Source organism: Pavona decussata, unplaced genomic scaffold, assembly GCF_977016875.1.
Source record: "Pavona decussata unplaced genomic scaffold, jaPavDecu1.1 SCAFFOLD_330, whole genome shotgun sequence".
Classification (NCBI taxonomy): Eukaryota; Metazoa; Cnidaria; class Anthozoa; order Scleractinia; family Agariciidae; genus Pavona; species Pavona decussata.
Genome location: NW_028145718.1, coordinates 770,216 through 783,366, shown reverse-complemented (window position 1 = coordinate 783,366; position 13,151 = coordinate 770,216). Strand labels below are relative to the sequence as shown.

General features: G+C 41.0%; 1 pseudogene; it reads left to right on the top strand.

Annotated features, from left to right (window-relative positions):
* The window catches only part of LOC146453453 (uncharacterized), a 315,682-nt pseudogene that overhangs the window by 148,823 nt on the left and 153,708 nt on the right, over positions 1 to 13,151 (top strand).

Below are 13,151 nucleotides of genomic sequence, written 5' to 3'. Positions count from 1 at the left end.
CATGGTCGAAGGGAAGATAACAATTTTGAAGGGAGAGTGGCGATGAAAAGCAATCTACAGCCACAAGTTTTGCAAGGTAAACTTGTAATGTTGACTTTTAAATCAAATACGGTGCTAAGCACTAAGATTTGCTTGGAATATTGGCTTCGATAACAGACTCTAATTCGATCATTTGTGTTTGTTGACAAGTGGAGTTTGTGATTTTTCTCGACATAGAGCGTGTTTTTTCCGTGCAGAAGTTAAGAGCCCCAGACTAATTTTTATATCCTTGAAAAGAAGACTATTTCCACTAATCACAGCCTTAATTTCAAGCGCTTCTGAGTTATACCGCATGGGAAAAACGTTTATTGAAAAACTGCTCCAAAATGAGATTTTTAAACAATGAAATATTGGTGATTTTTAAACTCTTGCCGTGCATTCCCTGTTAGGTAAACAATCCTGGTTTTAGACTTGAATCATTTGCCAATGACTCTTACACAAATATACCAATTTGAAAAAACCGTGCTTCCTTTTGCGCTTTACACGAGCGAAGTTCTTGTGTTGTTACTCGATGCACTGATTTCCGCCATTTTATGACGGTCGGCGCCCGTTATAGTTTTTGAGAATTTTCTTGAAAATACAGCCAGCTTTGAACAAAAAAAATATATCACGTTTATTGGCTTATCATAGGGTATCTCTGAGCGAAATATGAAGATTTTGAATTTTTGAAGCATGTGCCACATTTTACTGATATCACGCGGTCTTCACAGACATTCTCTCTTAAGAGACTGCAATGCTCTAACTTATAATTGAAGCCAAAATTGGGTCTCTGTGGGACAGAATAGGTTATATCTCCAAAGAGAAACTTCCTAAATTTACTGCAGCCATAAGTAACAACGAGATAAGATATGTTAAATTTAGAAATATTAAATGCCAGTTCATCATGACAGACACTCCAACTTGGACTCAGTATTGTGCCCGGGGGGGGGGGGGGGGGGGTACTCCCCTATATAAGGTATATAGGTATGTGCCGCCCCAAAGGGTATGGTTTTTGAGCCGTTTTGGTCTTTAAACGGGTATAGATTCTGACAATTACGGTCTGAAATCGGGTCGGGTTTTTGGGGCGGGGAACATTTACGAAAGCTTACAAACATATTTTTCTTCTCAGTACGTAACTGGAACGACTAACTGATAGCGAGAAAAAGAAATAGATAAACTATGTCATTCCAGCTTACCGTTTACTCCTTGCGTCAACTTCCGTTCGGCACTGATGCATAATTATCAGGTCTGAAAACGGGTATGAATTTTAGAGGTCAGGTCTGAAAACGGGTGTGGAAAATGGCATGTTTAGGTCTGAAATAGGGTCGGGATTTGAAGACCCAGGCGGCACACCCCCACCAAGAATTCCGAGGAGTACCCCCCCGGGGTATTGTGCATCGGTTATGGTTACCAAGACTGGGAAATGGCTTCCGAATGATGGGAACTATAAGTATACTGATCAATTGTAGTGCATTATAGTTTATTTTTATCTGCCTTGTATTATTATTTATCAAAGTAATATTGGCTAACACCGTTTGTACTAGACTGCAAAACAGTCGGTTTTTTTAAAAATGCGTCTCTCCCCAGTCTCACTCTACGTTTCCACCCTCGCTCCAGACCTTTCGCTGGAATTTTGAGGGGTCAATAGCTCTGGTTCTCTGTAAATTTTCCTAAGTTTGCCATTCATTTTGTCGGGTCAGGAAGCCAGGGTTCTCGGGTTTTTGACCTAAGACCCTTCTCTTATCTGGAACACTGCTAACCCCAACAAGGTTCTCAAGGAAACGTCAAAAAAAATTCATGAAATACATGTGTTGATTGTATAAACAAAGAATCATGTTACGGCATTTACCAGAATGACTTGATCTCAAAAGTTTGACAGGTTACAGCGTCATTTTACAACGTCTACCAGGTCTGTATTATGAGCGATGCGTTGATCTCCTAAACTTTGACACATTTTCACACTAACACATCTAAAAAAAAAAACAGAGTGAAATGATACTTACAGTAAAAGCCATATCCATCCTCTCATCTGGACAGTAGCCCCGCCTTTACAGCAGACCTAAACCCCTTAAAAATTGAGTTCATTGGCAAACTAGTATCACCGATCACTCACCGAAAAAAACGCTTAATGACGTCGCTGTAACTGTGTTTTACGTGGGTGGGATTTTTCAATTCGATAATTTGTTATTGCTACTATTTTAAAGCAAGAAGCTGTTTTCAGCTTATACTAGGGCCATATTTGACTGCGTGGTGCGTAAGCCTACAATCTTTTAGCAGTGACAAACTCCAGCATCGCCCATCCCCCAAATAGATAGATACAGAGATATAGGGAGGCAGTTGGTAACCACCAGATAGAATTGTATTTCTTGCAGTCGGAATGAAATACAAGGGAAAACGACATTTGTCGTACGAATGCTTTTTATAATTCCCGGGCTTTAATCCTTACGTTTTCACCTTTCGTTTAGAGAGAGAAACCGTTTGTACGGTCCTGATATGTATGTGACGCCGGCTCAATGACGGATCGTAATTTCCGGTATGATCTAGAGTAACATTACGCATCACGCGTACGTTATCCTTGTACGTTTTTCATTTTCGCTGTTTATATTTTTAAATGAAATTCAGGGGAAAGCAGTTTGTTATTCACCTTTCATTTGAAGACAGAAACCGTTTCTACATGATTGTTTTTCTATAGTTAACGTGAGACATCTTTATCTATCTTGGCCCGCCGGGTCATAGACTGATTTAGTTGCCAAATTTTCGGTTAAACAAAACTAACCTGAGTAAATAAAAAACGATAAAAACCAATTGAATTTTTATAGTGCTAGTTATGAAAAGATGAAGTATGAATGGTTGAAAAACTTGGAAAGTTAAAAGATGCACAAACGACACTATAAACATAGTCATATAAACAGATTAAATTTCTTCGCGTCTGTTAATCGCATAAAGTTTAAGAGTCTTCGCCTTGGAATTAGAAAATGCCTCTCTAGGTAAGCGAATGCCGTTTCTGTTAAAGTTGATAAATTCTAGAGGAATAACTCTTATTTTTAGTCATTTGTGTCTTGCATCTGCCATCCTGTATATGACACGTCATATGGTGAACTTCAGACTCGGCGCCTCACGGCGGCGATGCACAATCTGCGAGCCAGCGAGGCATGCGAGGCAAACGTTTGAGGCACTCAGGTTAGCCTAAAAAACGCTCCAGTTAGCCTATAGAGCACGCCGGTTAGTCTAAATAGCACTCGGGTTAGCTTAGGCCCGGTTCATACGTCGAACTTTACATGAGCCGAACCTAATCATTTGGTTCGGCGCATGTAAAGATCGACGTATGAATCAGTTAGGATCGACAGATTTGTATTTGGGTCGACCCGCCGTTCTATTGGACTGCGCCAGTCGAATAGAACGGTAAAAGTTCGACTTCGATTCAGACGTCGAACTTTTCATGTGCCAAACCAAATGTATACGTTACGTATAAATTATATAAATTATATCTATCCCAGAGGTCTGTGCATTCCATCGACTTGGCATGTGCGCAAAGGACTTCATTCTGAACAAGATGGCGGAAAAAGAGGAATGTGCTTGTTCTTCTTGTTTCGAAACAACTGACTTTTCTTGTCTGAGATGCGAAAGATTAAAAAAAAAAAAAAAGAATCTACTCTTGAAGTGCACACGCACTTCAAACCGACAGAAATTTTCCAATACAGGCTATATCAAAGGCGAAGCGTCAAGACTTCTCAGAAAAAAATCTTCAAAAGCAACATTTGAAGAACACATTACTCTATTCAAACAGAGATTACGCAACAGAGGTTACCTCGATAACCTTATAAATAAAACTCTTTCAGAAGTCAACCTCCGCGAAAGAATGTCGGCACTACAAAACAAACTAAAAACCCGCAAAAACATTTTGAGGTTTGTTATGGAATATCGCCCTTCTGTGCCTAACCTAAAACAATTCAGATGAGTAAATACAGGAGCCATAATCAGGGATGGAGACCGTAAGCGTGGGGTCCACGCGTCCCCATGAGTTGTATCAAAAAAATCTTTAGAAAAAATTGCCCCCCCCCCCCCCTCATGTCATAAACCCGCGTGAATACACGCAAGTTTGCGTGGGGCTACTACCTTATATGTGACACGGAAAGCAGCTGAGAAAAAATTCACTAAAGATAAATAGTCCTTACCTGTCTGAGTACATGTCCGTAGAGTGTAAGCTTTTTTCATTCATTCAACAGTAGCAACGCACGCAGCGCCATCATTTTGGCGCCTTTTTGACTTTACTGTGAGAGTCATTTATTCCAACTTTTCCCGTCTTCTTTCAATTGTTACCATTTCTTTGTGAGAGTCTAATTCCTTAGGTGTGGGCACTGAGGAGATATTCCCTGGCAGAATTTTAAAATTTGGACGCCATTATGAACGGGTAGAAAAAAATTTCAATTTCTCCACGCGCGATCCTGGCCGTTTACACGCGTGCGCGCACGCGCGAATGGCCCAATTTTTTTCTAAAAATAGATTTTTTTGGTACAGCACATGGGGACAAGCCCACAAGTCAAAATGGCATCTCATTACGGTCTCCATCCCTGATTATGGCTCCTGGTAAATGACACTTGATTTGAAAATCAGCCTCTGCTAAGGGAGATCTACAAGGACCCTTCCTTACTTTTGTACAGAAAAGGGAGATCTTTGAAAGACGTACTCGTAAGAGCAAATTAGCTTTGAAGGTCATACTCTTTGTATCTCGACCAGTAGAAGCCGTGTTTGACCTGTCTTTATTATTTTACCAAACAAGCTCTTCCATATCAGAATTCATCTTTCCCGCCATTTTGAATCTTGTTGAGTAAAAACAACAGCCGCTGACCACGAAAATCTACTTTCTCACTTTAGTTCGACTTCAGTTAGGTTCGACGTCTGAATCAACTGCCGAACTTAATTATTTGGGTCGACCTTAATAGGTATTAGGTTCGGCTCATGTAAAGTTCCACTTATGAACCGGGCCTTAAAAAGCTCCCCGGTTAGCTTAAACGTTGGGGTTGTTCATGCCTCGCATGCCTCGCATGTTTTGTTTATGCCTTGCACGTCTACCTCGCATGCCTTGCATGCCTCGCTGGCTCGCATATTGTAAACACTCCTCACGGCCCGAGTACAAAGAACGCTACCGAGAATTTAAAGAATTTTACAACGCGACGAAAACTTAACTCGTGCTAGCCGAGTACAAAAAACGAGACCGATAACAATAACTCGTGGCCCAAAGTCTTATTGCTCGGCCCATCGCGACGAAAAGAATTTGATAATGCTACCGAAATCTTAACTCGCGCCGCCCTACGGCCCGAGTAATAAGCTATGTGAATAAGTTCTAATTCACTGTGAGTAGCAAGCGCCTTACGAATATGGACCAATATCAGAGCAACGGGCAAAGTACCTGATACGACTATTTCCGTATCTTTCTCACCGTAAAATCTGTGAATTTTATACCTGTGGGTGTGACAAAAAAGAGAAAGTTTCAGTCGAACGGGATAATTTCGTAAGACTGAAGCCATATTCAGTCACAGTGTCCACGCACGATCTTACTGTTACTTAAATTAAATGCCATAGAATAATTGTTAATGAGGGTCATGAGGGCCAAGGCAACCGGCCTTAACGATGGAATGTTCAGAAAAAAAACAAGAGAAGGAAACCAGAGGCGTAGCTAGCATTTAAGCCATTGAGCACGGGCTGAATAAGCTTTTCGAAATCAGGTTTTTTAACAGTCGAAAGGCCGTATCAGTTCATTTGCCTACTATTCAATAGCGAATACCCGCTATATCGAAGGCACTGTTGGCGTTTCAGGAGTGTTTGTCTCAAGATGCGGCCGTAAGGGTTGAGATGAAATGGCGCGCTTAGTTACGAACCCTATGTGAGACACGATGGGCAAGTACGGCTGACTCATTGTATACCTTTCGTACGGCCTTTCCAGTGGTGGTACAGGCATTAGAGAGCCTTGCTTGCTAAGGTGAGAGGGTTTGTGAGTTCCATCCTGCAGTTCGACTTTATAATTGCGCTATGTGCATTTCAAATACAGTCGCACTATCCACCATGCTCCAAGGTCAATCCATCAACCTCATTGGGGCAGCCAAGGAGTCAAAGGTAGTCATCAGTGTGTTAAAGGAGGAGAGAAACGACCAAATGGTCTGGAGTGAACTGTTTGAGAGTGCAAAGGAGTTGACAGCAGGTTGTGAAATCGAGCCCAGGGTGCCAAGGATATCTGCAATCCAGAGTAACCGAGTCAATGTACCTGCCGTTACACCACAGCAGTATTGGTACAGAGCCCTCTACTTGCCACTTGTTGATCATCTTATTGAAGAGCTCAATATGACAGGCTGATCAACCACAGTGACCGGTTCCTGGGTCAATACCTCATACCTACGCAGCTCGGATCACTCAACAGAGAAACTACTAACAAGATTTACAATGCCGACTCCAACGACTTGAGTCATAGAGTGGCCTTCGACAACGAGATCGTTCGGTGGAAACCGTGATGGGCGCTTGCCGAGGGGGAGAAACCAAACAACCTGGAGGATACACTAAGCTGCACAAGTGAAGATCTCTATCCGATTGCCATTCTTCTCACCATGCCAGTGTCCACTGCTACACAAGAGAGATCATTTAACACCATGAGAAAAAGAGTGAAAACTACGTGCAGTTCACCTTACTGACAAAGCGACTATCATCTCTGGCTCTTATGCACGCATACAAGGAGCTGCTGATTGACCCCGAGAGAGTCAATTCAGCGACTTCTGTGCGAGCAAACCAAGAAGACTTGCATTTGAGTGATGGTTAGTCCGTAATAGTCATGCACATGATCATGCTGGGGAATCTTTATCAATTTTGAATTTTCCTTTTAATATAACAAAATCCCACAAGGAAAAGGAATCAGCTGTGCATCTGTATTAATTAAAGCATTAGATCGTGACTGTCAAATAATAATTAAACTAGATAAAACTAGTAAGACCAGCTGTTCCTACGTTGGACGGTGAAGTTTGATATATTTGATGGTGTTGTACTGGCAGAAGTACAACGTGAGAAACTGTGGCGTGAGAAACTGTTAGAATGGTGCACTTATCATTAATCATCTGCCAATCAAATGCCCAGCGGCCCGATTTGTAACGGCCTCTCAATCGTTCAGGCATTGCGTGACGCAACAAGACGAGTGGTGACGTCTTTTCATACTGGGACTGTAAAAGCCACACACTTCAGTGACGAGCTTTGAAATTCGCTCGAAGCGATAGTATTTTCGTGCAGATTAGAAGCGTAACAGTATTTGACGGTCTTGTATACGGTTCAACAGTGGTTATTAATGACTGATATTAGATGAGTCTCGCACGAATAACTTTTACGAAAGCAATGCGGGAAGTTAACCAGTATTTCGTTATAATCTTAATGGACCATGATGTGCCGACAAAGTACGAGCACTTCGTTTCATATTCTTGCATGGAATGAAGGTAGGTTATTGTTAATAGGTCGATATAGACATAAGTAATCGACGGCATCAATGAAATAAATGAGTAATCAATAGGTAGTCGATGGGTTATCAGCTGATTAGTTATTGATTATTGCCATGATCATTGAATAAAATCGATGAATAATCGATAGGCCACAAAATTTTCAGTCATCGATTAGTCATTGATTGCATCGCTTAGTCACTTATTGCATTGATTAGTCGTTGATGGATTGATTAGTAAAGTAAATGTTCCTATGGGCGTTAATACCGCTCCTTATGACGGAAGTCTTTCTAACCCAAAGCAGCATTTCTTTGTTGAGAAACAGCCATCGCATGACATGTCTCACTACAGATGATTTCTGCAGTGCATATCAACGTAATAGTGCCCTAAATTTCAATGGAGCAGTGAGCAACAAAAACAATAACTGTAAGTAGGGTTGTTACTTTCGCAAATGAGAGGACGCAGTGGAAGTCTACTGTAAGTACGACTTCACGCAGAGATTTAACTTTTGTGGCTCCTTGAGGCGTCTGTAATCTCTTTCAATATGACAGAGAATGAACGACTCATGTTATTCTCACTTCTTTCTTTGCGATCTGGACAGTGTTTTTGAATATCGTAACTCGATACAAAATTACCGCATTACTCCTCATACCGGGGGGGGGGGGGTACTCCCTTATATGGGCTATATAGGTATGTGCGGCGCCAAAGGGTATGGTTTTTCGGCTGTTTTGGTCATAAATAGGGTATCGCTTTTAGCCATTTTGCCGCCATTTTGGTAATAAATAGGGTATAGATTTTTGCACTCTAGTCCTGGGTTCGATTTTTTTTAGAAGAAGCTACTTCAGGTCATAAATAGGGTAGGGAAAATCGCAGATTTTAGTCATAAATAGGGTAGGGAAAATCGCAGATTTTAGTCATAAATAGGGTAAGGGTTTTGGAAAGCGGGCCGCACACCCCTACCCAATTTTTTTTGGAGTACCCCCCCCCCCCCCCGGTCCTCATATAAGAAGATGGCGAGGATAAATTCGAATTAAATAAGTCTGTGGCATGCCAGTGCTTATGTACGTACCGTCTAATGAGAGGTACCACGCAATTGTTGATCATGCCGATCAAAAAATATATATATACCTCTAATTATATAAAAGGGACGCGTCGGCAAAATACCAAGATCGTATGACGCTTTGCTTGGCCACGTACTTTGTTTTGTAATGAATCAACAAGATCGATTTGCGCGAATTTCGCTGCAATTGTATGGTGAAAAAAGTATTAGCCTGAATTTCGTGAGATGCGTCCTGTGCACAAAGCTCGGAAACTAATCGCCATCCTTTTTGACCGGGCCTTTAGATCTACTAGTTGTACATTCACTTCCGGAACAAAACATTTCCAGCTAGTGTTTCTATTGTTTTGCGATAAGTAGCTGGCTTTTCAAATTTGGATAATAACTATCACTGTGTGGAAACGCGGGCACATATACAAGCATCTTGAAAGGCGATCGCGTAATTATATTACGGCACTGTTTAGCGGGAACGAGAAGGAAGCGCGCCCTTCCGAAATTGTGATCGATCATGCCACGAAAGTCGCGTGGAAGTTCATTAGAGAAAAAAAAAAGAAGATGCGCAAAGCAAGAAATAAAAGGAAGCGATTGCTAAGGGCCGCTAATGAAAGCGAGGCCGGACAGATGCGAAGACAAAACCTGAGAGACGTATTCTTCTGCTTAGGAATTGGCGCGTGTTAATTATGCGAAATGGTAGGCATTGAAACAAAGGAAATACAAGGGACAGAACCAAGGTAAGGCTCGCTTAGTCAAGAAGACGTAAGTTATCACAGAAGAGCATTTGCCTAGACAACCACAATTTTGAATATTCACGCTTAACATAAACACGACTAACATGATTTTGCATTGTGCATCATCCGGTTATTGTTCCGGGAGTAGGCGCCATAACATTCATAGTGTAGCAGAGCGGCCCTTAAAATTTATACTCCTGGACTTACAATGAAATGGAACAATCCATACTCACTTTTAGAACAGGGGGCACGACAAATTCACTTTGTGCTCGAAATGTCCAAATTGTAGATGTATTTTCACACCAGACAAAACCATAATAAGGGGAGTATATAGAACACTTTTATCAGTGAGGTCAGTATTTTACAAAAAAGCGAAAAAAAACACGCAACATGAGAACGGCGGGTGACCCACCTGATACGGTCTGATGTGACATAAAAAACGCTAATACAGCAACTCAGCCTTTAATTTTTTATCCATCAGAACGGCAGGTGACCCACCTGACACGGTCTGATGTAACAAAAAAAACGCTAATACAGCAACTCAGCCTATGGTATGATGTGACAATGCAGTCACCAGTGTAGCCAGGCATCGGTCAATTGATATCGATCAGAATGGTGGATACCCCCCCCCCCCCCCCCTTACATACACGCTCTAAAATAAAATGAAATAATTTATTTCCACAAGACTGAAGGCTGTTTCTCCTTGTACAGTTTACTATAGCATCGTTAATATGATGGAAAAAGACAGAGGTATGCATATACATGTACATGTCTATTCTTTTCTTCTCACAACTCCTGTCGCGCGTGACTTTTAGTGCGCGTTTTCCTCGCGTTTTGCGCTCGCTCGCGAAACACACACGAAAAATAACGCTTGTTCTGCGGGGCCAGTCTGGTGTTTCTTCTATGGAAAAGTGCGTGTGCATTTTGCTTTCGTCTAAAAGTTGACTTTTTTTTCTGGTGCAAATATCGTACTCAATTTTCGGGTTCTTTTAGCCTCTTCGAAAAATCGCGAGACAATTAGTGTATCTGGTATTGCAGATCATAAGTGAAGAGAGACAACTAGTCACAACATTAACCGGACCGCTCGCCAAATGCCATGGGATCTGATAATTTTGTCCACATAAGACTCCCTTACCCGGCTCAACTTTTTTCTTACAAATATGATAATACTTTAAAGTAAATTTAAACTAATAGAGAATAGAGAGCAACTGTTTACTATGGTAGTTCCATGAATATGCATATTCTTCAAGATTCACCATAATTAATGCATTTGTCATTGTACGAACCTTCCAATCATAAAATACTTTCTTCTATGGGCAGAAAACATCTCTCTCGAACTTTAGATCTGAAATGACGCCATTTGTCAGAGGGACCAGATCAGATAGGTATGCCTTTTGAAGTTCTTGTTTACGGTAATTTATTTTTGTTCGCCTGTTATGTTAGAAAACTAAACGATGGAATCGAAATGAGATACATTTGTGGACAGTGTCACATGGTAAATATTTCTCCCACATTAAATTTACGCATATTATATTTACATTTATAGATAGAGAACTTTTATCCCGGCAGGAAAACTTGTATAAAACTTACACGTATATTTTCCAGGCTCTGATAGTAGGAGCGCATGATAAGAGTGAAACAGAACATTTCCTTTTCGGTAAGTTCACCGTCCCGCAAAGCGATATGATGCTTGCCCGTTTCGTATTTCTCATAGATGGCCTATGCATTGTAATAGAATTCAGTTACTTCCCCGTTTAACCTTGCATGTGCAATTCCTCGTTTCCTTTTATTATGGTCGCGAACCATTCACGTAACGATTTACCGCTATTTCAGCTAACGTTGTCAGATGAAAGCTTCTAGCTTAAAGACAAGACCCAAAAGTAATATGGGTAGTTCTTTCTAGAGGCGACAAGTAGGATGAAAGAACAACAAAAAACAAACAAACAAACAAACACTGTTAACGTTTGTTTGTGTGTTTTAAAAGCGAAAAACAAAAACTCTCAGTATACACATCATTGGTAATTTCTGACCGTAGGGAATTTAAGCAACGAAAACGGCGACATCAACGAAAACGTCACTTGAAAATATAACTATATTTCATTTGTGTTACTTTGCGATTATTTCAACCTCACCAACTTGTACAAAAACTGCGAACTACCCAGGAACAAAATTGATAGGCGTGACATTGGAGTTAAGAAAGAGAATGAAAAGTTCACCGTTGTATGTTCACGTTCTTCACAGAACCTCGAATCTGGGCATTTCACGTTGTTGTTTTGCACAGGATGGCAGAAATGTAGCAAAATTTAAAACGCACGTATGGGGCAATTGTTTTTCCTCGTAAAACATTTTTTTTTTTGCGGCGCTGTCGTCGTTGCCTAAGTTCCGTAGTGTCTTTTACTATTTGCATAATAAAAAATTCCATTGTGGGTACACGGCACCACTGTTATGATCGGTGTTCCAATGATGCTTGCTTTTACTTCTCCAAAATTTAAAACCTTTAAGACATAACGTTCGATAGTTCTTGGTGGCAACGAATTAGCTGACAAATTACAAAAACTTCAAAATCGCGCCATTCGGGTCATAACGAAGTCAGATTACTATTCTAGCGCTACCGCCCTACGCGGTAAGCAGGGATGGGATAATCTCTGTACCAGAAGGAAAAAGCAAAAATTGAAAATCATGTTTAAAACTTTAAATGATCAGTCTCCAGAGTACCTGAAAGGCCTATTTAAGCCCTTCAGCACGGACTATGGACTTAGAAATAGTGACAACAAATTGGCTCTGCCTAAGCCTCGTTCCGATTTTTTGAAACGTACTTTCTGCTACAGTGGGGCACATTTGTGGAACAGCCTTCCATCTAACATCAGAGCCATTAGATCTTTTACTAATTTTAGAAATGAGATAGATCGCCAATTGTCCTCCTCGTACTCCCACACGGCAAACATGTAAATCGGTTTTAATTTGAAATTTTTATCTTGTAACTGATGTTTTTACCGTGTCTAAATAAAGTTTATGTATGTATGTATGTATGTATGTATGTATGTATGTATGTGGCATCCTTGAAGCAGCTGCCTGGTCCCTTGGGAGGCCTAAAACGTGTCTCACCTCATCCTTTTGATATCCTAACATTTCTTTCGTCCAAATGGCTCGCCATCGTAGATCTTCACTGAACGGGCGAGGCATAGCTGATTTTAGTGCATTTATTCATAATAATCCCATATAACCTCGCGTTCTTGTCTTGTAGTTTGGTCTTGTGTTGTAGTCAATTCAGCTGTAAACACCAAATGTATTTGTATTTATTTTAGTATAAACATACCTACCCGCCTCGACTAGCTTCAGCTATTTGCGGGTAGGTATGTAAGCACCTTGTAACCGTCTATTTTTGATAAAATGTTGTTGTTGTTGTTGTTGTTGTTGTTGTAGTTTTATGCTTTGATCCGACAACGTTAATTGAAATAGCTGTATAACCGGAAAGTCAGTTCATTAAAGATAAATGCTGGAAATCGCGACAGATGCTGCACATCTATGACGGTTTTCCATCATTTTTCTTTGCAGATTAGAGATCGACCAGACCGTGAGGAAGGCGGCGTTTGTGCTTACATTTCAACTAACATCTCAACTAAGAGAAGGCTAGATCTTGAGTCGCCTGACCATGAATGCATGTGGCTGTGGCTTCGCCCCCATTCGTCTCCTTCGCCATCTTCTGGTATTATATGTGGAGTCGCATACTGGTCTGAGGCGCCCGCAAAAGTAAAAAGTGACCGTTAACATGTATCATCGAGACAGCTTGGATGCTGTCAGGTCGGCCTCCCCAGATTGCAGAGTGGTCCTCTTAGGGGATTTCAACACCCTAAACATTTCCACATTTTAGCATATCAT